This window comes from Hyperolius riggenbachi, chromosome 8, assembly GCF_040937935.1.
Source record: "Hyperolius riggenbachi isolate aHypRig1 chromosome 8, aHypRig1.pri, whole genome shotgun sequence".
NCBI lineage: Eukaryota > Metazoa > Chordata > Amphibia > Anura > Hyperoliidae > Hyperolius > Hyperolius riggenbachi.
The window spans coordinates 37,955,896-37,981,756 of record NC_090653.1 but is presented as its reverse complement, the minus strand read 5'-3'; the positions used below and the strand labels follow the sequence as shown (position 1 = coordinate 37,981,756).

At 47.7% G+C, this 25,861-nt stretch overlaps 1 protein-coding gene across 1 annotated transcript in view; it reads left to right on the top strand.

Annotated features, from left to right (window-relative positions):
- Nucleotides 1-25,861, top strand: part of LOC137528737 (class I histocompatibility antigen, F10 alpha chain-like) — a 95,665-nt gene that overhangs the window by 44,066 nt on the left and 25,738 nt on the right. The gene's annotated exons all lie outside the window — the stretch shown is intronic.

Genomic DNA, 25,861 nt, shown 5'->3' with positions numbered 1-25,861 from the left:
ACCAGATAGATAAGCTTCAATTGTAAACCATTCCAATGTCTGCTCTGGTGTTTACATACATTCTTTACCTGCACTGCCCGCTGTATTTCTCCACACACTAGTCCGAAACTCCCCTCCTTCTTTTTAACAAATAAACATTGTCAGGGTGAAGGGAAGTTCACCATGGTAACAAAACATATCAGCAGTGAATGATTAAACAGGAAGCTTTGAAGTGTCAGTGCTAACCTGCTCAAGGAGTGCTTAAAGGTGCCCATACACTCGTCAGATTGGCAGCAGATAGATAAGAAATGCATCTGATGATCTATCTGATGCGTTTTTAGAACATTTTTTTACCAGGATAGAATTCCAATAGATTTCAGTTTGAAATCTATTGATATTCGATCTGATGGCATTTTTTTGCCATCAGATTTCCATTAAGGCCAATGCAAACTGATAAGCAATCTCATCAGATCGACCTAAATTTTCCACCCTGGCAGTTCAATGGAAATCCATCGAAATCGATCGAAATCGGCCATCGATCGGTCGATTGGCCAACCGATTTGCAATCGATCTATCGATCGATCGATCGGGATCGATCGGTCGGCCAGAAAATCGGCTGAGTGTATGGGCCCCTTAAGAAGTGGTATCAGCCACTTCTTATCCAGGGGCAGTTCTGCCCTGTCCTTAATCTAAAAACAACACTCAGAACTGCCACAATTTCCATTCCCTTAAAGCGGTATAGTCACGATAAAAATCAAATTTCAACAGCAACTGGTCTGAGTGTATTAAGTGATAAAGATGCTAATCCTGCATTCAAAACTTTCAAAACTTGTTCTGCTGTTATGATTTGGAGTTATCACATACTTAAGGAACACTGGCCCTTTAGTAGTCGGTGCCAAAGAATTGCATGCTGGGGGTTCTTTTTATCTATAATCTATTCCTCCTCTTCCCTTTATTTTCCTACCAGCTACTTATCTGAAACCTAATCCCCTACTCACTTGTGTTTACAAGCAAGGCTGAGGCGACTCAGCGAGACAAGAAAAAAAGTAAAGGGCAGAAATAACATCACGAGTTAAGGTGGCCATACACTGGCCCAATTCGCGGCCGTTTCGACAGCAGATTCGATCCTGGGATCGAATCTGCTGCCAATCGTTCGCGCTAAACGCACCCGCCGATCCGATTTTCTCCCAAAATCGGATCGGTCCGTCGATCGCGCCGTGCGGGAAATTACCCTCGATCGCCCGCGGGTAGGGAGCGCGTCGCTAGCGGCGGCCGATCCGATCAGGTATACATTACCTGACGCTGGCTCCCGGGCGTCTTCTACGCATCTTCTCCGCATCTTCTCCGCGCTGCACCCGCACCATCCCTGCGCTTCCTGTCACTGCAGTGACCAGGAAGTTCAAATAGAGGGTGCTCTATTTGAACTTCCTGGTCACGGAGAGACACAGGAAGCGCCGGGATGGAGCGGGTGCAGCGTGGAGAAGATGCGGAGAAGACGCCCGGGAGCCAGCGTCAGGTAATGTATGCGCGGGGGGGGGGGACAGGCGGCAGCGGCGGCTCCACAGATTGTGATCGGTTTTAGGCTGAAATTGATTCACAATCTGTTTGCAGTAAAGGCAGCCATACGATCCCTCTCTGATCAGATTCGATCAGATAGGGATCTGTCAGCTGGTCGATCTAATGGCAAATCGACCAGTGTATGGCTACCTTTAGCCTTAACTGTGAGCAAAAGACATGGCTCCCACCACTAACAGAATTCTCGTCATTTACTATATAACATTCACTGAAATCAAAACATGGACAGTAGAATACATGTGTCATGTAAGTAGATTAAGTGTTTATCTACTTATATATGTTTTTTCTTTCCTGGCATAGTATAGCTGATCCTACTGCTTTAAGAAAGCATTGTGGAGCTCCTTGCAAATGTGCAGAACACTACCCCCTGCTGGTAAGGACAGATTAAGAAGACAAATCTGTCGGTAATTCTTTGATAAATAGCTGTGGTCCGGTGTTGGTTGCAGAGCACATCTGTATGCATTAAGCCAGCAATTGTTGATTCACTTTAAAGAGAATCTGTAACAAAAAAAAGTCCCCTGTGGAGTACTTACCTCAGGAGGGGGAAGCCTCTGGATCCTATCGAGCCTTCCCCGTCCTTCTTTGTCCCAAAGTGGCAGCACTAGATGCCGAACGGTGAGGGGTAAATATTTACCTTCCCGGCTGCAGCGAAGGCACAGTAGCAGCTCTCGGATCAGGCGGAAATAGCCGATCCCAGTCGTACTGCACAGGAGCAAGTCGCCTACGCCGTAGAGCGGACCCAGCTGCAATCGGCTATTTCCGCCTAATCCCATCGGGGAGCCACTACTGTGCCTGCGCTGGAGCCAGAGAAGATAAATATTGCAGGCGCACGACAACTTGTCGGCTGTGGTTTCAGGGAGGGGGTGGTCCTGCGCTGCCACCATGGGATGAAGGAGTATGGGGGAAGCCTCGTAAGAATCCAGAGGCTTCTTCCTCCCATGCTATGTACCACACAGGGGACATTTTTTGGTTACAGAGTCTCTTCAAAGTGAACCTGAGGGGAAAGAAGCACCCCCTGGGGGGTACTGATCTCGGGAGGGGGAAGCCATTGGACCCTAAAGAGGCTTTCACCATCTAATGCTGGGAATACACGGCTCGATTCTGAGCCATTTAGATGGCTCGATAGATCATTTCCGACATGTCTGATCTCCGGCCCGATCGTTTCCACACTCGATTCTGCATTGCGGACAATGGGAAAAGATAAGGAAAAGTAGTGGAAGATAAGAGAATCGCCTGCAGACTCGAGCACGAAAAACGATCGGGCGCACAATCGAGCGGAAAAATTGAGCCGTGTATGCCCAGCATTACCCAGCTCTGGGACCCCCAGAAGTCTACTTGTCAGTGCTTGTTGCCGATGTGCTCAGGCGCACTACCAGCTTTCTGCTCGGGCACTGTGAAAAACAGCTGAGCCCAATCGGTTCCTCTCTACTGCGCAGGTGTGAGGCGTCTGCACAGTAGAGCAAACCCAATCGAGCTCGCCTATTTTCCCATAAAAAATTTTTTAACTTCTCTCACATAAGATAAATTGCAAATGTAATGAATTGGCCGGCCAGAGACCAGAAGCATTCAGCTAGCTGATTCACCAGCAATCAGTTATTATAGGAGTTGAGACTTTCCGCAATGCCTCCCTCTCCTGCTGTCATGAAATACGTTGAGGTGTACAGAGGCGCCGGTAGGATAAAAGTAGCTAAAAAGTTTAAAATTGTTGTGGTTGTGGTGGTGGACCGACCAACCATAAACGGACAAAAGCTGTCGAATTTCAAAACATATAAACAGTTTATTCAATTACTCCCGGTACAAGAGTCGCAACGCGTTTCGCAGGCAAGAACCCGCTTCTTCAGGCAATAAGGGACAGGAGCAATACACTGGAAGAATAACAGAGATACGTAGCAATCATCAGAATACTATGTGTGGTACAATTGTATAGGTACAGTATGTTCTATACACACATGATTATTACAAGTATCAACATGCACATATTTTCTGGTATCAACATGCATATAATTTCAGTGTAGGGTAGAGTACTATGCTGTGATCTATTCACCGAAAGTGCCACATTAGAATCATATAGTTAATCATGGATCAGTTATAATGCTTATAAGTATGGCTTTTCCTTTGGCTGTGAGAAAAACATGTGGAATAATATATGTGTGGGCTGTGTTACTCAAGTGGGGTAGAATTATTGGTGATCAGGCCAAATTACTAATAGTATAGCGAACATGGTGAGGAATCCTATTGCTGGGCTGCAAAAACGTGAAGGGAAGGAATAAGAACTTACCAGCGTGTAGTCTGAGTAAAGCTTGGCACCTCTGTGCCTGCATGTTGTTAGTGCGGGGTTTAAGAAGGGAGCTGAGGACGTGGAGGACAACGTGGCGTGGGCGGGGCGATGAGGTGGGCGTGATTGAGCGGCCAGGTTTGTTTAGCCACTGTGGAGGGAATAGGCGGGGTCTGGAGGGCGGCTGTGTTCAAAGCGTTGCGTCGTATAGAACGTACGCACGCAGTGGACGGTGGGGCGGGTCTGTTGTGGTCCTACTCTTATGCGCATGTGCGCGCTGCGTATGTGGGCAGTGTGACGCGTACTAAACTCTTCCGCATCCAAAGCGGACATTTTGGATTAGGGAAGGGTGGGGATGGTATGAAAGGCGAAATAACCTTTTCTAAAGAGTGTGAGAGCACTACATATTCCTGCATGATAGATCATATCCATCATTACAGTGTGTGGCTATTTTTAAAAAAGGACATCTATATTTATTTGCTGTAAAAGATTCTGTGGTATGGCCATTCGTATGTTCAGTTCTATTTACCAAAGGGCTCTGCTGCCCTCTACTGGACTATATGTGAAAAACGTTATCAGAGTTCGCATAGAGACAAAAATGATTTTTTCTACCATTTGTATATAATGTTTTAGCAGGAAATTAAGTTACCAATTTGATATAAAACAATCTTGTTCAGTATTCAATTACCTTAAAACACGTGCATTGGAAAATATGAGTCTGTATAAGGGTACATCTAAAAATACATATAACAGTTTATAATCATACAATATAAAAAGCAGTGTTCAGACTATTTCTGCCCTACTCGAACAAGTGTTTAAATATGACTAAAACAATGCAATATAACATAGATCTGTAATTATAGTACAACTTAAAAACAAAATTTCAATTTTCTAAAAGGAGAGGACGGATAAAAATTGTACTGCTTGGAGGGGTGGTTAATTAGTAGATTTTCTCCAGTTGTTCATTAAGACCCCCTGGAGTAAGGGACTTTAGGATTTGGATCCAATACATCTCTCGTGACTTGAGGAGCTCAAACGAGTTGAATCGGTTTTGTGGAATGGTGTCAATGAGTGTAATGTGAAAAAATTCCGGATTGCTGTCGTGGTGGGTGGTGAAGTGTCGTGATACGCTGTGGAGGGGGTATTTTTTGAGTATGTTCCTTTTATGTTGACCAATTCTGGATCTTGCGGGTTGGGTGGTTCGGCCCACATACTGGAGTTGGCAAGGGCATGTGATGACATAGATTATATATTTTGATTCACAGTTTATATGGTGTTTAATCTGGTGATCTGTTTTGGTGACCTGGGATTGGAATATTGTGGTCTGGTGGATGAACTTGCAGGCCAGGCATTTTTTATGGTTACAGGGGTAGGATCCCATAGGGGAATCGATTGGGGTTGGGGTGAGGTCGGGACGGGGTGTGCGCAGCCTGCTTGGGGCCAGTAACCCACGCAAGCTGGGTGCCCGTTTGTAGGTAACCGCTGGTTTTGGGGTCAAGATAGAGTGGAGGTGGGGATCCTGTAATAAGATTTCCCATCTCTTGTTGAGTATATTGCGAATTGATGAATGTTGGGCACTATATTTCGTAATGAACCGGGGTGCAGTATTGGTCTGAGATTCGGAGGTGGAACGAGGGGGGTTCTGTATCTTTGCTTTCTGTTGTGCGTCAATCAGTAATTTTTTGGGGTATCTACGGTCTGTGAATTTTTTGGTAAGTATTTTTGATTGGGCATTACATATCTGTGTTTCTGTGCAGTTGCGATAGATCCTTCTGTATTGACTATAAGGGGTGTTTTTTGTCCAAGGGCGGTGATGAAAACTATGGTAATGTATGTAATTGTTGGCATCCACTGGTTTGAAAAAAGTTTTGGTTAATATCCGGGCTGAGTTTGTGTATAATACTAGATCAAGAAATTCTATGGAACTAGGGTCTTGGTGGAAGGTGAATTGTAGGCCTGCTGGATTTGAATTGAGGAAATCTACAAAGGACGGAATCAAGTTGCTAGGGCCTTTCCATATGAAAATTAGGTCATCAATATATCGTTTGTAAAACCTGATGTTGTTGATGAATGGGTTGTCATTGTACATTTTTATCTGCTCAAGATAGCCCATTGCTAGGTTTGCATATGAAGGGGAGAACGAGCTTCCCATTGAAACCCCATTGACCTGTTGGTATACGTCCTCACCAAATGTGAAGAAGTTATTGTGGAGAATGAATTCAACACAATTTATCAGAAATGTTTGTTGTGTTATGGGCATATTAGTATCGGTTTGCAGGTAGTATTGGAGGGCCGTGAGTCCAAATTGATGTGGTATGTTTGTGTATAGGGATGTTACGTCGCAGGTCAGCCAGATGTAGTCGTCCTGCCAAGGTGTAGACTGTAAGAAACTAATGAGATGTTGTGAGTCCTTGATGCAGGGGAGGACTGGGACCTTTTAGCCTGGGGGGAAAACAAAACCTAGAGGCCCTTTTACGGCAGCCCCAGCCCAAATGTACCGTATATCTATCTTGTGTACAAATATATTTAGTATAAATATATGTAGCATAAAGAAGCAATACATTTTACAGTTACATTAACTAGTTCTTGCAAAACCGACATTTGAAAATGTCCTGTTTTTGCACTTTTCATTGCAAAACAAACATTTTAAAATGAGGGTCGGAAAACTCTTTCAGGTGCTGCTTGGGGTGGGGGTGGGGGAGTGTGTTTCATTCGGTCGCTTTCCGATGGGCGGTCGGGTTAAAAAAGCAATAAGATTGATCCTGGCTGCTGGTAGTGGTGTAATGGTGTGGGGGATATATTCTTAGCACACTTTGGGCCCTTTAGTACCACCTAGGCTTTGTTTAAATACTACAGCCTACCTGAATGTTGTTGCTGACCATACCCATTGCTTCATGACCACAGTGCACCTGATGGCTTCTGAAGGATACTTCCAGCAGGATAATGCATAATGTATGTCACAAACCTCAGATCATCTAAAACTGGTTTCTTGAACATAATGAGTTTAGTGTAATTCTATGGCCTCCATAGTCATCAGATCTCAATCTAATAGAGTACTTTTGGGATGTGGTGGAATGGAAGATATGTATCATGGATGTGCAGATGGTAAATCTGCAGCAACTGTGTGATGTTAATATGTCAATGTGGAACAAAATCTTTGAGGAATGCCATGAGGGATTAGGGTAGACTGGATGCAAAAAGGGTTCCAACTCCGTACTAGCAAAATGTATGGTTGTGAGAGATATCAATTTCTCCCATCATTGTGTTTCTTTTGGATCATGTATTAGACTGTGCTTCAGTAACTGTGATTATGGGCCCCTCAATGACAAATGCTGAAACAACTAAAAAATATCAAATGCAGCAGTCACTTCCCCTTATATATATGAAATGCAGAAATGCAGAAAGCAGTACCCCATATAAGAAATGCAAATGTATGCCCACATGTGGAAGCAACAGTCATTACCCACATGAGAAAGCAGTAGTCATTGTGCCATATATGCAAGCAGCAGTCATTACCCCACATATGAAAGCAGCAGTCATTACCCTACATATGAAAGCAGTAGTCATTACCGGACATGTGAAACAGCAGTCATTACTCTGCATATGAAAGAACAGTGCACTCACTGTAGTGCACAACATCAATAACAAACATCCTAACTTTTAAAGACAGAATAAAGAGAGGCTTTAATACATGCCACTGCCACACCTCCAGGCACCGCCCAAAGTAGGCTAGCGTGAGGCACTGCGAGGTTAGTGTAAGGTGCATGGTGGTGAGGTTAGCGTTGGGCACAGTGAGGTTAGTGTTAGGTGAAGCAGCAGTGAAGTCAGCGTTAGGTGCGGCAGCGACCATAGCCTTAGGTGCAGCGGCGGTGAGGCTAGCAGCGTTAGGTGCAGTGGCGGTGAGATTAGCGTTAGGTGCAGTGGCAGTGAGGTTAGCGTTAGGTGCAGCAGTGACCATAGCTTTAGGTGCAGTAGCAGTGAGGCTAGCAGCGTTAGTGCAGTGGCAGTGAGATTAGTGTTAGGTGCAGCGGCAGTGAGGTTAGCGTTAGGTGCAGCAGTGACCATAGCTTTAGGTGCAGTAGCAGTGAGGCTAGCAGCGTTAGTGCAGTGGCAGTGAGATTAGTGTTAGGTGCAGCGGCAGTGAAGTTAGCGTTAGGTGCGGCAGTGACCATAGCTTTAGGTGCAGTAGCAGTGAGGCTAGCAGCGTTAGTGCAGTGGCAGTGAGATTAGTGTTAGGTGCAGCGGCAGTGAGGTTAGCGTTAGGTGCAGCAGTGACCATAGCTTTAGGTGTAGTAGCAGTGAGGCTAGCAGCTTTAGGTGCAGTGGCAGTGAGATTAGCGTTAGGTGCAGCGGCAGTGAGGTTAGCGTTAGGTGCAGCAGTGACCATAGCTTTAGGTGCAGCGGCAGTGAGGCTAGCAGTGTTAGGTGCAGTGGCGGTGAGATTAGTGTTAGGTGCAGCGGCAGTGAGGTTAGCGTTAGGTGCAGCAGTGACCATAGCTTTAGGTGCAGTAGCAGTGAGGCTAGCAGCATTAGGTGCAATAGCTGTGAGATTAGCGTTAGGTGCAGCGGCAGTGAGGTTAGCGTTAGGTGCAACAGTGACCATAGCTTTAGGTGCAGTGGCAATGAGGCCATCAGCGTTAGGTGCAGCAGCAGTGAGGTTAGCGTTAGGTGCAACAGTGACCATAGCTTTGGGTGCAGCGGCAGTGAGGCTAGCAGCGTTAGGTGCAGCGGCAGTGAGGTTAGTGTTGGGTGCAGCGGCAGGGAGGTTAGCTTTAGGTGAGGCATTGACGATAGCGTTAGGTGCAGCGGTGAGCTAGTGTTAGGTGCAGCGGCAGTGAGATTAGCGTTAGGTGCAGCAGTGACCATAGTTTTAGTTGCAGCGGCAGTGAGGCTAGCAGCGTTAGGTGCAGCGGCAGTGAGATTAGCGTTAGGTGCAGCAGTGACCATAGCTTTAGGTGCAGCGGCAGTGAGGCTAGCAGCGTTAGGTGCAGTGGCGGTGAGATTAGTGTTAGGTGCAGCGGCAGTGAGGTTAGTGTTGGGTGCAGCGGCAGGGAGGTTAGCGTTAGGTGAGGCAGTTACGATAGCGTTAGGTGCAGCGGTGAGGCTAGTGTTGGATGCAGCGGCAGTGAGATTAGCGTAAGGTACAGCGGTGGTGAGGCAGCAGTGAGGTTAACGTTAGTTGCAGCGGTGGTGAGGTTAGCGTCAGGTACAGGCTAGGTACCAGAGAGCCCCCCCAAGTATAGGTAGCCACAGAGCCCCACATAGAGGAAGCCAGGGAATCCCCCCAAGATAGGTACCAGAGAGCCCCCCAAGTACAGGTAGCCACAGAGCCCCACATAGAGGAAGCCAGGGAAACCCCCCAAGATAGGTACCAGAGAGCCCCCCAAGTACAGGTAGCCACAGAGCCCCACATAGAGGAAGCCAGGGAAACCCCCCAGGATAGGTATCGGGGAGCCCCCCCCCCCAAGTATAGGTAGCCTGTGAAACTCCCAGGTTATGTGGTTGGAGAGAGGGAGCCCCCCAATACAGAGTTTTCAAGTGAAAGAAGGGTGATGTAACTCACCACTACAGACAGAGTTGTTCAAGAATACCTCCAAGGTTTGGAACAAAGCATTGACCCGGTTTGGGGGCGGAGCTTCGCGGTAATTTTGGGGGCGGAGCTTCGTCGCGATTTTGGTGGATGTTCACAGTTTCCCTGCAGCCAAGGTTCGCTTCCAATTCCCTCAGCACATGGTGTGTATTAGCACTGCTGCGGCCTCTCCTCTGACAGCTCCAGGCCAGGGGCGGACAGGGCCGGCCCGCCCATGAGGCGGGGTGAGGCGGGTTCCTCAGGCGGCAGGAAGTGGAGGGGCGGCACCAGATGACGAGGCTGTGATAGCGGGGGGGGGGGGAGCCAGAGCCGCGGTGAGGGCAGCCCTCCCTCTCCCTCCCTCTCCCCGGGCCGCTCTCCATGCTCCCCCCTCGGACTGTAGGCAGCAGAGTTAGCGCGCAGGGAAGCGCTGCTGTACACAGCTGTTACTCACCTCCCTGGATCCGATCGCCGCTCCCGCCCTGCTGGTCTCCTCTCTGCCTAGCCGGCTGATACACACGCGGCTGCTTCCTGTGTAAACAGGAAGCAGCGTGTGTATCAGCAGCGACTACATTGCAGAGAGGAGACCAGCAGGGCGGGAGCGGCGATTGGATCCAGGGAGGTGAGTAACAGCTGTGTACAGCAGCGCTTCCCTGCGCGCTAACTCTGCTGCCTACAGTCCGAGGGGGGAGCATGGAGAGCGGCCCGGGGAAAGGGAGGGAGAGGTCGGGCTGCCCTCACCGCGGCTCCGGCTCCCCCCTCCGCCATTATGAGGGGGCACCTACCTACTTAACCTATACTGGGCAAGCTACCTATCTATCCTATACTGGGGGGCACCTACCTAATCTAACCTATACTGGGGGAAGCTACCTAACTATCCTATACTGGGGGGCACCTACCTAATCTAACCTGTACTGGGGGCAGCTACCCATCTATCCTATACTGGGGGGCACCTACCTAATCTAACCTGTACTGGGGGCAGCTACCTATCTATCCTATACTGGGGGGGCACCTACCTAATCTAACCTATACTGGGGGCCAGCTACCTATCTATCCTATACTGGGGGGCAGCTACCTATCTAACCTATACTGGGGGGCAGCTACCTATCTAACCTATACTGGGGGGCAGCTACCTATCTAACCTATACTGGGGGGCAGCTACCTATCTAACCTATACTGGGGGGCAGCTACCTGTCTAACCTATACTGGGGGGCAGCTACCTATCTAACCTATACTGGGGGGCAGCTACCTATCTAACCTATACTGGGGGGCAGCTACCTATCTATCCTATACTGGGGGGCAGCTACCTATCTATCCTATACTGGGGGGCAGCTACCTATCTATCCTATACTGGGGGGCAGCTACCTATCTAACCTACACTGGGGGGCAGCTACCTATCTAACCTATGCTGGGGGGCAGCTACCTATCTATCCTATACTGGGGGGCACCTACCTAATCTAACCTGTACTGGGGGCAGCTACCTATCTATCCTATACTGGGGGGGCACCTACCTAATCTAACCTGTACTGGGGGGCAGCTACCTATCTAACCTATACTGGGGGGCAGCTACCTATCTAACTTATACTGGGGGCAGCTACTTATCTATCCTATACTGAGGGGCACCTACCTAATCTAACCTGTACTGGGGGCAGCTACCTATCTATCCTATACTGGGGGGCACCTACCTAATCTAACCTGTACTGGGGGGCAGCTACCTATCTAACCTATACTGGGGGGCAGCTACCTATCTAACCTATGCTGGGGGGCAGCTACCTATCTAACCTATGCTGGGGGGCAGCTACCTGTCTAACCTATGCTGGGGGCAGCTACCTATCTAATCTATACTGGGGGCACCTACCTAATCTAACCTGTACTGGGGGCACCTACCTAATCTAACCTATACTGAAGGGCAGCGACCTAATCTAACCTATACTGGGGGGAAGCTACCTATCTAACCTATACTGGGGGCACTTATCTAACCTGTATTGGGGGCACCTAGCTAGCCTATACAGGTGGCAACTATACTGGCTACCTATACTGGGGGCACCTACCTAACTAACCTATACTGGGGGTACCTACCTATCTAACCTATGCTGGGGGCAACTATACTGGCTACCTATATTGGAGGCACCTATCTAGCTAACCTGTACTGGGGGCACCTACTTATCTAACTTATACTGGGGCGGGGGGGGGTGCCTGCCTATCTAACATATACTGGGGGCAACTATACTGGCTACCTATACTGGAGGCAACTACCTGGCTAACCTATACTGGGGGCAACTTTACTGGCTCACCCATGCCTGGCCACCTATACTCGGGGGGGACCTATAGCTGGCTACCTATACCGGGGGGGGGCGCAATTTTTACACCCTCGCCCTGGGTGCATTTTAGCCTAGAAACTGCACTGTTGCCGCCGGCCTCCGAGTCCGACGACTCCGAGCTCTGCAGCCTCTCCTGTCTCCTCCAAGGCTGCACGCTGGTGACGCTGCCTAGTGCCTAAGCCTGCTGATTTGATGGCGGCGGCTGCCGCCCGCTCTGCTGCCCTGGCTGCGGCTGATTGTCATGGTCAGTCACTGAGCAGTGAGCGCCGCCGACGTGACCGTGACGATGATGATGATGAGGCTGGCTGGCTGCCACTGGCCGCCGCTCACTGGCCCAGCGCGAGATCCCTCAGATCCGAGATGGAGCATGCCCGCCGCAGACCGCAGCCGTCTGTCCCCTGCCAGTGCAGGATGCATGCTGGATGCGGATGCCGGCCCTTCACCGCCGCCAGACCCGGAGGAAGACACAATCCCTGGTGAGTCAGTCACTCACTTTGCTGCGTCACTCAGGCTTTCCTTCACGGACACGGTCGGTTGTGTGGGGGATGTAATGTTATGTAGAAATATTGGGGGGGGGGGGCGCCTTTACGATCTTTGCCTCAGGCAGCAGAAAGTCCAGGACCGGCCCTGGGGGCGGAGTTAAGACTCCAGAGCCATCCTGGACCATTCTGCATCGGGGAGGAGCTGGAGGTCTCACCCAAAGCCTGGACACTGAGGAACAGCTACTGCTGGGGGCGGGGCTTAGTCTGCATATCGAGCGGTTGCAGCACTGCAGTTATGCTCGGCAGCCGAAACTTGTGTAAACACCAGCGGCCCTGAATGTGTGAGGAGGCGGCGGCCTGGGGGGCAAATGCCACCCGTCCCCCCGGGTCAGTCCGCCCCTGCCTTGATGTATGAGGGGAGGGCTTGGACATGGGCCTGTAAATGTGTGTCTATGAATCTGGATAGGTTGCTGGTGACTGAGTCTATTCCTGAGATGATGGGCCTTCCTGGAGGTTTATGGATGTTTTTTGTGTATTTTAGGAAGATAATAAAAGAATGGAGTTTTGGGGTGGTGATTGATAATAAAATTCCTTTCATTTTTAGTGATAATGTTATTCAAAAGGGCGGTATTAATAAAAATGTTTAGGGTTTTGTTGAGTTCTATTGTGGGGTCTGCGGCAAGTAAGGTATAGTGTCTGGAGTCGCTTAATAATCTGGCGGATTCCTCGAGATAGTCTGTTCTGTTGAGGATGACAATCCCTCCCCCTTTGTCGGCAGGTTTGATGATAATGTTGGTGTTATTGCGTAGGTTTTTTAGGGCAACTTTTTCTAGTGATGTGAGGTTGGAATGAGGGCGAATTTCGTTGGTGAGTAATCCCTGTAGGTCATTGAGGACCAGGGCATAAAAGGTATCAATGTAATTGCCCTTGGAGGCCGTGGGATAGAATCTTGATCGGCCCTTTAGGTTGGTGTTGATGTATTTTTCTGTGGCCATGGCTGTAGGGGATACTGAGACTAGTGGAATAGAATCGTTATTTGTGATAATTAGGTTCGCTGGGCCTATAAGTGGTGCATCTTGGAGTTTTTTTTATGGCAAAATGTCGTTTCAGGGTCAGTTTTCGAATGTAGGTGTTTAAGTCACTGAATAATTCGAACAGGTCTGAGTTGTTAGTGGGGCAAAAAGACAGGCCTTTTTCTAAAAGGTTGTATTCTTGTTTTGTCAGGATATGATTGGATAAATTAAATATGCTCGTTTTGTTGTCGGATGGATTAGTGGTGGGGTTGGTGCGGTTGGGGATTATTATCGTTTGTTTCTTTTTTCTTTTCCCTCGGCATCCTCGTTTTCTGTGTCTGATAATTGGCGTTTCATTTTCCGAAGTGGCTGCATCATGGTGCGGGTTGGGATGGGGCTGGGTAATTGGGTGGAGAGGAGGTTCTGTGATAGGGAGGCTGGTAAGTCTAAAAAAGATGAGGACATGTTAACATTTTGTGTCACCTCTGTTGGGGTTGAGTCGGTAAGTTCAGGATTTTTCTCGTTGTTAACTGTCTGTTTGGGATTTAAGATGGTGGATGTGGGGTCTGAGAGACTGGGTGGTGTGGTAGGTTGACTTATTGATGTAGTTAGGTTGAGGTCAGATGTGTATGTGCTGATTTGAGACAACCTTAGATCATTTTGGGAAGGATTTTTATCTATGTTGAGAGACGGTGGGGATGGACTGTCATCTAAAGGGGGTCTCTCAGAGGGAGCGCACATGCGCAGCGCGCACATGCGCATAAGAGTAGGACCACAACAGACCCGCCCCACCGTCCACTGCGTGCATACGTTCTATACGACGCAACGCTTTGAACACAGCCGCCCTCCAGACCCCGCCTATTCCCTCCACAGTGGCTAAACAAACCTGGCCGCTCAATCACGCCCACCTCATCGCCCCGCCCACGCCACGTTGTCCTCCACGTCCTCAGCTCCCTTCTTTAACCCCGCATAAACAACATGCCGGCACAGAGGTGCCAAGCTTTACTCAGACTACACGCTGGTAAGTTCTTATTCCTTCCCTTCACGTTTTTGCAGCCCAGCAATAGGATTCCTCACCATGTTCGCTATACTATTAGTAATTTGGCCTGATCACCAATAATTCTACCCCACTTGAGTAACACAGCCCACACATATATTATTCCACATGTTTTTCTCACAGCCAAAGGAAAAGCCATACTTATAAGCATTATAACTGATCCATGATTAACTATATGATTCTAATGTGGCACTTTCGGTGAATAGATCACAGCATAGTACTCTACCCTACACTGAAATTATATGCATGTTGATACCAGAAAATATGTGCATGTTGATACTTGTAATAATCATGTGTGTATAGAACATACTGTACCTATACAATTGTACCACACATAGTATTCTGATGATTGCTACGTATCTCTGTTATTCTTCCAGTGTATTGCTCCTGTCCCTTATTGCCTGAAGAAGCGGGTTCTTGCCTGCGAAACGCGTTGCGACTCTTGTACCGGGAGTAATTGAATAAACTGTTTATATGTTTTGAAATTCGACAGCTTTTGTCCGTTTATGGTTGGTCGGTCCACCACCACAACCACAACAATTTTAAACTTTTTAGCTACTTTTATCCTACCGGCGCCTCTGTACACCTCAACGTATCTTGAAGTCCACCCTTGGTGGAAGGGTGTTTTACCCTACTATTTTCTTCTGTCCACGGAGAGCGACGTTTTAACCCTGAGTGGGGACAGGCTTGTTCTCCCCACCTGCCTGAACAGTGGTTGCTTTGGAGGCAACCCTGGTTTGTGAGTATATTACTTACAGTTCATAACACATCCCACCCTTTATTAATACTTACTACACTATATTGGGCTCTCGGTCTTCTTTTTCATATAGCTGTCATGAAATAAGTTGTGTGTCAATGTTGTTATCCACTATCCTTGCTGATAAGCATACAGTATTTCTTGTAGTCTGATACAATTTATGCTGATAAGAATGATTAATCAGCAGTGCAGTGCAGCAGGGTGTTGTCCCAGCCAGGAGATATAGATGTCAATGAGGGAGCAGGAAATTTGGGCGCCTGTAATACCTAGTACACACCATACAATTTTCTGTTAGATTTTTCTGTAAGATTTTCTGTAATTAGATTATTTTCTGTAAAGTACTGGTAGAGACAGGCCATTATCTCTGGTGCATTGTCTTCTGGTTATCTCCTGCTGAGTAGAACATTGCCTAATTGCTTGGCAGATAGATGATTACATAGATAATTTCCAACATGTTGTAAATTATCTATCTGGCAGGTAAATCTAACAGAAAATCTTACAGAATATTGTATGGTGTGTACTAGGCATTAGTGGAATAATATCTTGAAGAGTGTGAAAAATCGGCACCTATGAGTCCCAATAAATAGCGGGCACTAGACATGGTGGGGTTAAGGTGTTGGGGGGTCGGTAAAGTTTAGGCGGCATGAGGGGGGATTTAGGATTAGGCATCATCAGTGGGGTGGTTAAGGGCCCTTTCACACCAAGGCGGTGCAGTATTTTTACCTCACCCCACTGCTGTGCAATGAAAGTCTATGGAGATTTAATACTGTGACGGTTTTGCCGCCTCCCGGACGCAGGTCAAGAACTACATTAATGATGCGACGTTGCGGCGATCTGCGTCATGTTAGTCTATGGCAGTGATCTGAAAACTTGGCTCTCCAGCTGTTAAGGAACTACAAGACCCACAATGCATTGCAGGAGTCTGACAGCCACAGTCATGATTCATAAAGGAAAATGCATTGTGGGTGTTGTAGTTCCTTAACAGCCGGAAAGCCAAATTTGCAGATCACTGGTCTATGGCGACGTGTGGATGTTTAAAAACGACGTTACTAACGTGGCGTCGTGTATGCATGGAAGTATATTTAAACAATACACTTCCGTGTACCCAAGGCAGGAAGTCATGGCAAGCGCGCATCACGTGCGTGTCACTTCCTGCTTGGCCTGTGGGCAGACAGGGAACACCACGCAATAGCGCGGTGTTCACTGAAGAACTGTTTTTGATGCATTGCTGATGCTGGTTTCTGGTGTTATTTCCTTTTAAGCAATGCCAGTTGCCTGGCAGCCCAGCTGGCCTATTTGGCTGCAGTCTGAAATACACCAAAAACAAGCATGCAGCTAATCTTGGGGTTGATTCATTATGCTGCGCTGCTAAAGCAGCACAGCTTAAAGTCATTGGGAATTGGCTTAAAAAAAAAAAAATCAGCCAGATACTTACCTATGGAGAGGGAAGGCTCTGGGTCCTTTAGAGGCTTCCTGCTCCTCTCCCAGTCCCCGTTCCAGCACTGGCTCCCTGGTAGCAGCATTCAACCAATTTGGTAAAATACTGCTGTCTTCCCCCCCAGCCGCGGGGGATTTCAGAGGTCTTCGGGAGCCGAGCCCTCCCAAAGATGGGCCGCTCCATACTGTGCACACGTGAGCGCCCTCTCTCATGCACTTACTCTGTCTTCGGGAGGACTCGGCTCCCGAAGACTTTCGAAGTCCCCCGCGATGGGGGATTTGAACGGAGGAGCTGCTGCTGCAACTAGGGCAGTGGAAGAGGAGAGGGAAGGCTCATTAAGTCCCAGAGCCTTCCCTCTCCTTAGGTAAGTATCTGGTTTCTTTTTTTTTTTGAACATAGACTCCCAATAACTTTAATGAGAGGAGCACGAGTTATGTGCACACTACGCACGGTAGTCACTTGACAGGCAGCCTATTGGGCCAATCAAAGTGTGGGAACCACGTCAATTTAAGCCACTGGACCCGCTGGGGCTCAGAGCAGGGTTCATTGGAGTGGCCGTTATTAGCAAGGAGCGCAAGGTAGTTAGCAGCATATGCTACGCTGCACTAACGCATGTAGAGTGCGCATAACTCACGCTCCTCTCATTAAAGAGGAACTGTAACGACAAAACGTCCCCTGGGGGGTACTCACCTCGGATGGGGGAAGCCTCCGGATCCTAATGAGGCTTACCACGCCGTCCTCCATCCGTCAGGTGTCTCGCTGCAGCCCTCCGTGCAGCGGTGACGTAATATTTACCTTCCTGGCTCCTGCGCAGGCGCTCTGATGGCTGTCGGCTCCGAAGAAGGCGGAAATACCCGATCGCCGTCGGGTCTGCTCTACTGCGCAGGCGCAAGTTTCCAGCGCCTGCGCAGTAGAGCGGACCCGACGGAGATCGGGTATTTCCGTCTATTTCCGTGCCGAAAGCCGCCACAGCGCCCCCGCTGGAGCCAGCAAAGGTAAATATTGAAGCTACAGTCGGCTCTGTCGCCGGCTGTTCAAAGGGCTGCAGCGAGACCCCCCATGGGACAGAGGACGGCGTGGGAAGCCTCATTAGGATCCGGAGGCTTCCTCCACCCGAGGTGAGTACCCCCCAGGGGAGGTTTTTGTTGTTACAGAGTCTCTTTAAGCTGCGCTGATTTAGCAGCGCAGCTTAAAGGATCAACCCTCTTGTCAGATCTGACAGTAATGTCAGAGACACCTTGGCCCATATTCTGTTCACTTTTTCTCCTGAATTTACCTAGGTGATAATTTTTCATCTTTTATTTAAAATACCTGTTCATAGTTACATAGTTACATAGTTATTTTGGTTGAAAAAAGACATACGTCCATCGAGTTCAACCAGTACAAAGTACAACTCCAGCCTGCTCCCTCACATATCCCCGTTGATCCAGAGGAAGGCGAAAAAAACCCCACAAGGCATAGTCCAATTAGCCCCAAAAGGGAAAAATTCCTTCCTGACTCCAGATGGCAATCAGATAAAATCCCTGGATCAACATCATTAGGCATAACCTAGTAATTGTAGCCATGGATGTCTTTCAACGCAATGAAAGCATCTAAGCCCCCTTTAAATGCAGGTATAGAGTTTGCCATAACGACTTCCTGTGGCAATGCATTCCACATCTTAATCACTCTTACTGTAAAGAACCCTTTCCTAAATAAATGGCTAAAACGTTTTTCCTCCATGCGCAGCTCATGTCCTCTAGTCCTTTGAGAAGGCCTAGGGACAAAAAGCTCATCCGCCAAGCTATTATATTGCCCTCTGATGTATTTATACATGTTAATTAGATCTCCTCTAAGGCGTCTTTTCTCTAGACTAAATAAACCCAGTTTATCTAACCTTTCTTGGTAAGCGAGACCTTCCATCCCACGTATCAATTTTGTAGCTCGTCTCTGCACCTGCTCTAAAACTGCAATATCTTTTTTGTAATGTGGTGCCCAGAACTGAATTCCATATTCCAGATGTGGCCTTACTAGAGAGTTAAACAGGGGCAATATTATGCTAGCATCTCGAGTTTTTATTTCCCTTTTAATGCATCCCAAAAAAATTTTCGCTTTAGCTGCAGCGGCTTGGCATTGAGTACGATTATATAACTTGTTGTCGATGAGTACTCCTAAGTCCTTCTCCAAGTTTGATGTTCCCAACTGTATCCCATTTATTTTGTATGGTGCTAGACCATTGGTACGACCAAAATGCATGACTTTACATTTGTCAACATTGAATTTCATCTGCCATGTATGTGCCCATATAGCCATCCTATCCAGATCCTGTTGCAATATGACACCATCTTCCTGAGAGTTGATGATTCTGCACAATTTTGTATCATCTGCAAAAATAGCAACATTGCTCACTACTGCATCTACTAGGTCATTAATAAATAAATTGAAGAGCACTGGACCCAGTACAGACCCCTGTGGGACCCCACTGCTAACAGTCTCCCATTTTGAGTACGATCCATTGACCACAACTCTTTGTTTTCTGTCCATTAGCCAGTTCCCTATCCATGCACACAAACTCTTCCCCAGTCCTTGCATCCTCAACTTTTGCACCAGACTTCTGTGGGGAACAGTGTCGAAGGCCTTTGCAAAGTCCAAGTATATCACATCTACAGCATTCCCAATATCCATATTGCATTCACTACCTCATAAAAGCTAAGCATGTTAGTCAAACAGGACCTGTCTTTAGTAAACCCATGTTGATGCTGAGAAATAAGATTATTGTCTACTATAAAGTCATGTATAGTATCTCTTAGTAACCCCTCAAATAGTTTGCATACAACTGATGTTAAGCTTGCAGGTCTATAATTTCCTGGATCAGATTTTTTGCCCTTCTTAAATAATGGGAAAACATGGGCTGTATGCCAATCCACTGGGTCTCTGCTAGTTGCAAGAGAGTCACAAAAGATAAGATAAAGGGGTTTAGCTATAACTGAACTTAATTCTCTTAGGACCCGAGGATGCATGCCATCCGGGCCAGGTGCCTTGTCTATTTTTAATTTATTTAGTCTTGCCTTTATTTCTTCCTGCGTTAAGTATTTAATACTACAGTTAGAAGATTGAGACTCTTCTGCCTCTGTAATTTGCAACAGTGCTGTTTCCTTTGTGAAGACAGAAGCATTTTGCAATTGAAAAAGTTCCAATATTAGTAGAAAAAGTACTATCAAAATTATTTTGTGTATCTTCTTGCTTGCTGGGGGTTTAAAGCACATTTTATTGACAAGGTGGGAAAATATCACCTGGGAGAAAGTTAAGGAGAAACAGTGAATTGAATAAAGAGCCCTGATCTGTATATGCTTGTTCAGGGTCTATGGTTAAACAGAGCCGGAACAAGGTCCTCCAGCACCCAAGTCTGAGACACCAAAGTGCGCCACTCCATCCCTCCCACCCCAGCCGCCACACACTGACTGCTGCTAGCCCTAAAGATCAGTGGCACGTACCCTGGATCTATTCTGAGCTGCCCCAGATGTCCCCCAGGCAAAGTAAGGCAGCGGATGGCAATACTCACCTCCGGCCACTTGGTCTCCAGCTTCTGCAGATATTTCCTCTTCCAGGCTTTTTTCCCTTCTCCACCACAACACCCAGCATGCCCAATAAAGGCACTACTGCACCCAGCATGGCACCACACAGGGCATCTATGTGGGCAGGGCCAGATTTAGGCCAAGGCCACTAAGGCCATGGCCAAGGGCACCACAGGAGCAAGGGCACCAAAGCAGCAGGCTAAACTGGTGCAGCATTTGCAAGCATGCAAATGCTGCAATGCAGGGAGGTCAGACGAGCGCCTGACTGTGGTACTTTGCTGCTAGCTGCCTGTGCAGCAGCCACCTTGCTCTCTGAGCATGTTTGAATTGTGGCCAGCACGTATGGACTTGGGCAGCATTAATGACGGAAAGGAAAAGGGAGCTTCTGCGCTGGAGATGAGTGGAAAAATGAGTGACAGTGATGGCTGCTGCGGTGTGAAGACGAGTTAGCTACCTATACTAAAAGGGGGGGAAGGATTAAGGGAGTCATCAGGCTACCTCTACTAGAGGGAAAGGGGGGAGGGGTCATCTGGCTACCTATACTGGAGGGAAGGGGGAGGGGTCAACTCGCTACCTATACCGAAGGGGGGTGGCTGGTGATGGTGGCCTTGGGTGATAAAGGGTACAAATCCTGCCCTGTATGTGGGCCTACTAGGTGCTGTGGTGCGATGCTGAGTGCTGTGAAGCCTTTATGGGGGCATGCTGGGAGTTGTGGTTCTACTATGAGGGCATGCTGGGAGTTGTGGTGCCTCAGTAGGAGGCCCGTGTGAGCATGGGAGTGGGTCCACTATAAGGTCAGGAAATGCTATAGGGGAATGGCAGCAGGCCCGCCCACCCAGCAGAAAGCCAACCAGCGATAGCGAACACAGAAAACGGGTAACTCTGCTTAGTTATGTTAAAATAACACTGCCTATTTATGTGATATAGTGCATTTTTTGTGTGTTAATGGAAAAGGGGGCTTAATCCGTCATTTTGCTCAGCAGGCCTACTTAAACCGCTGTAAAGTTCATGTAAATTTTGCTCAACCCATGACCACACCCACATTCTGTTGCATAACCACATCCATTTTCCTGCTGGAGAACCCAAAATTGCCCGGATGTCTTAGGATCCTAGCAACGCCCCTGGCTATTAGACTATTGGACTAAAAGGCGCCCCAGGGCCCCCAACCTCCCAACACCTTAAAGAGAACCCGAGGTGGGAATTACATATACTATTGGGGCACAGAGGCTGGTTGCGCACACTAAGACCAGCCTCTGTTGCCCCATCGTGTGCCTCCATGTCCCCCCTGCTCGCCGCTATAGCCCCCGCAGTGCTGGCGACACGCAGCGTGTCACCAGCACAATGTTTACCTTAGCGCTATCTGTCAGCGCCGCTCCCCCGCCTCCTCCGCATCGGCGCACCCGCCCGTGTCCCTTACCTCCCGCTGATAGGAGGGAAGTGACGCGGGCGGGTAGCGGCGACGCGGGGGAGCGGCGCTGACAGACAGCGCTAAGGTAAACATTGTGCTGGCGACATGCTGCGTGTCGCCAGCACTGCGGGGTCTATAGCGGCGAGCAGGGGGGACATGAAGGCACACGATGGGGCAACAGAGGCTGGTCTTAGTGTGCGCAACCAGCCTCTGTGCCCCAATAGTATTAGTAATTCCCACCTCGGGTTCTCTTTAATCTCTAGTTATCTGTCTTGCAGTCACTCCCATGTATCCCCTTTTCTTATTTCTCTCTGCTTCAAACACAATAGGACTATGATAGCTGAGTAAGTTATGCGCCCCCTCCTACACTGCGCCCTGAGGCTGGAGCCTCTCTCACCTCTGCCTCGGCCTGGCCCCTGGGCTAAAAGGATTAGGGGCAGAGGATCAGCAGAACAGCCAGGCGATGTGTATTGCTTAAAAGGAAATAAATATGGCAACCTCCGTATACCTCTCCCTTTAGTTGATCTTTAAGGTTAAGCTTTGGAGGGGGAGGGTTTGGTGTGAGAATAGGGTTAGATTTAGTAAAATATTGGTATTATTTATCGCTATTTTACTATCATTATTGCCACTTTAGCAATGGAGAATATTGGTAAATTTACCGATATTCTACTTGACAAAATTGGGCTCCAAAATTTCCTGGCGCCTCTTTTTCATGCACGTTATTGAGGACAGTGACATCTTGCTTTCTAGTGATTGGCATTCAACATCATAAATGGTTCTCCTTGTCACCATGTTTCTATGGAGAATTACAAACTCACACCAGTCCCTCCTGTGCCCCTGTGATAGCAGCTGTGATGAGTGTGAAAAGCAGAGTTTAGGATTCAAAGCAAACTTGAAGTGAAAATAAACTTGAGATAATGTTTTGTATGTGTAGTAAAGCTAAGAAATAAAACATAATTAGCAAAGAAACGAGTCTCACATTTTCCAGTACAGGTAGAGTTAACAAAACTTCAGTTGTTATCCATGCAAAAGTGCTTGTCTGAGCGATTCACCCACTGTTTTGTGAAGCACTTAAAATAGCCAAGAATTGAATATGTTCAGTACCAGGCACTCAGCCACTAATTCATTGGCAATCTCCCCCCCTCCCCCCCCCCCCCCCCGCCCCCACAAAAAAAAAAGAAGGAAAAAAGAAAAAAACAAGATGGTGATTTAAAACTATGCATGTGTTTCCTTTACAGGCATTGGCTTCAATTCATCAAGCATTACCGCATTCGGTAATGCTGAAAACAGCTGAGTTAACGGAGCACTTAAGAAAATGTTAATTCATCAAAGCTGTTACCGAATGAGAAGCTGAAATCACAGAGCAATGAGATAAATTACCGACTTGTGCTCAACACATGTCAGCAAATGTCAGTAAATGTTAATTCATCAAGGTTACCACATTCCCTAGCACATTCGGTGTTTATCTCCAGCTCTCCCCTGTCGTTACAGGCTTCTGTGTGAATGTTTTCATGATTAACAGGAGCAGGCAGCCAATAGAAACAGCCCCTGTTCTCCTGCAAGTGCCACTGATAGGTGCTGATAGGTCACACAGGCTTCTCCACACAAGCTTCCAGACCCCCCAGGCAGTGAGCAGAGAGAATGGGACAAAAGATATCCCCAGATGTCCTTCGGTGGTTTAACCCTTTGAGTCCCTGTTTGAATATGCAAAGATGCAAGTGGTGAAATCACCAAGCATGGCATTTGTAATGTCTCCAGGAAGTTTATCTACGTTGTGGCAAATAAGTAAAATGTTAAGAAACACTGATGGACAGATTCAGAGCAGCAGAGGCAGTATAAGTAACAGTAAATATAACACGTTTATATAAAGGGATGTCTGGATGCCTTCTATTGTTATCAGCTTGTAACAACACAGAGACATTCCAAGCTGCTCTGCACCACTCTGCTGTTATCTAACAGCCTTTGATGAACTGAAGCCATAGTACTTCGGTAACTTAACGAACCTCTACCACACATGGGAAAATATTGATGAATTAGCACAGTGAAGTGTAAAATACCGAATGCGGTATTTTAAGGACTGGGATTTTGTTATCGAACACCCTTTGATGAATTGAAGCCATTGACAGTAATCCTACAGTTGAAATATTTCTAATTGGTTATATGCTGTGCCCTTTTGGACCATAAGGTGCACTTTTTGTCCCCCAAAAGTGTGGGGGAAAAGTCAGTGCGTCTTATGGTCTGAAGATATCCCATTGAAGCTACTGTCCTCAGTGTCTTGTCTGTCCCTTGGTGTCTCTCCTGTACCCTTGTGTGTTTCTCTGCCCCCTGTGTGTTCCTTGACCTTCTCTGCCCATGTCCTCTGTCCTTGTCTGCCCCCTGTGTCTACTGTCCTTCTCTATCCCCTGTGTATTGCTGTCTCATTGTGCCCTTTGTCCCCATGCCGTCCCAGCTAGTGACATACTTACCAAGCCAGGTGTCGAGTCCTGCGCTGAGCTTCTTACCAGAGCCAATGTACGTGGCGGCTCCAGCTTAACCTTGTTTCCAATGCTATGCAGCCAATCAGGTGTGTGTGTGTGGGGAGGGGGGCGGCGCTGCCAGGACACCATCCAATCACCGGCGCCTGCTGTTATTACAGTACAACGGTCCTGCGGGCGGGATCATGGCTCCGTCATTAGCCCAATTACTGCACTCGCTGAGCTCAGTATCGACCACAAGGAGTTAGGCTCGGCGGTGACTTCACCCACACCCCCTTCAGCACCTCCCTTTCTTTAATAACTTATTTAATGTCCTAACTAGAGGCGATGTGCCTGGATATATGTATTTTTTCTTGTTACTGACCCCTGTGGCTAGGGTCTAATTCAGTGCACTCCCTCCTTCCCCTGTATGTGTTTGTCAGCATGCACACAGCTTGTGCTGGTGTATGCGCATGGTGCACATGGACACATAATGTTAGCTCCCTTGTGCGATTGGTAAGATGCACTGTCAGTGGCGTAGCTAAGGAGCAGCGGGCCCCGATGCAAGTTTTACAATGGGGCCCCCCTAGCACTCTATACGTAACAATTGATACAGTGCATCAAAACCTGCCAAGGGCAACTACAGTGTCAAAGGTACAAGAAGGGGATGGGAAACAGTTTGTTAAGGATTACTACTATTCAAAGTATCTATAGAAGTGATTATTATGAGCACAGGACCAATAGAGAGCTAATACTGTAGTTGAGGGAGGGCCGTTCGGGGCCCCTCTGGCCCAAGGGCCCCGATGCGGTCGCTACCTCTGCAACCCCTATTGCTACGCCACTGTGCACTGTCTGTCCCAGGATAGGACGTCAGGATGTGTGCTCCTAATCCATTGATATAGGTTAGGTGCAATGAATGTGTATAGGTTTGATGCAATTGTTTGCATGTCTGCACTATGCATGTCACAGGGCTAGAGTTAGGACACCTATGTTTACCTAGGTACTTCTGCGCAGTATAGGTGACTAAGCATAAGAATGCATTCTTTTGTGAACTAAAACCCCGGCTTTTAACTTAGCTGTAGGGATAACAGTTGTGCCTGGATGAGTGAATCTGTGAATGCATTTGTTTGAACATTGCGAGACTGCGAAGGGTTAATTGATTTTCACCCACAACATGTGATGTCAGTATTTCATCATCCCAACAAACTGGCCTTTAAAAAAGGGACTGTAGATTGTCTTAATGTTTGTTTTAACCACTTCATTTTATCTGGACAAGTTACTATAGTCATCCAGATAGAAGCAGTTAAACTCTAACATCACACATATTCGCGTCCAGTGTTACTGCAGCAGGTGCACGGGCGCGCACCCACCACTCATTCCTGGAGGTTTTTACAAGGAGGTTATTGGTGAAAGGGAGCAAGTAATCCCCGAGCTGATTGCAGTGCCTGTAATGAATGGTCATGACCCGTTCACAGGCCATGTCCATTTATAATAAGTAAGTAAAAGAAAAAGTAAAAAAAAACAACTATTGAACACTTCCTGGTAACCCAGGATAGTGTTTCTAGTGCCATCTAGTGGTGTAAAAAAATTACAATAACAGTTAGGGGCCAGAGAAACCAGTTGATAAAAACCTGTGCAAATGCAATTTCCTAAGAGAGCGACCCCCACCAGGTCAGGCTGGACCACCCCGAGTGGAGTCAGGTTTATGGTCTTCACTTGCTTCTTGCGGTTGGTTGCCCCTCTGCAACCCGCCTTTGTGACTAGTTTTCCTTATAGACCTTATACTAAAACGTATTACGCTATTGGGCTCCCGTCTCTTGTGTTTCCTGTGTCTTTTCTCCAGAGTGTCAAGACATCCCTACCATATCACAATGAATGGAAGGAGCGCTGACAGCTGAAAATGGCTCTTAGCGGTAAGGGTAAAATGGCCTGTGAGGTGAAGTGGTTAAATTAGATTTGTTACTGAATGAAAACACTGAT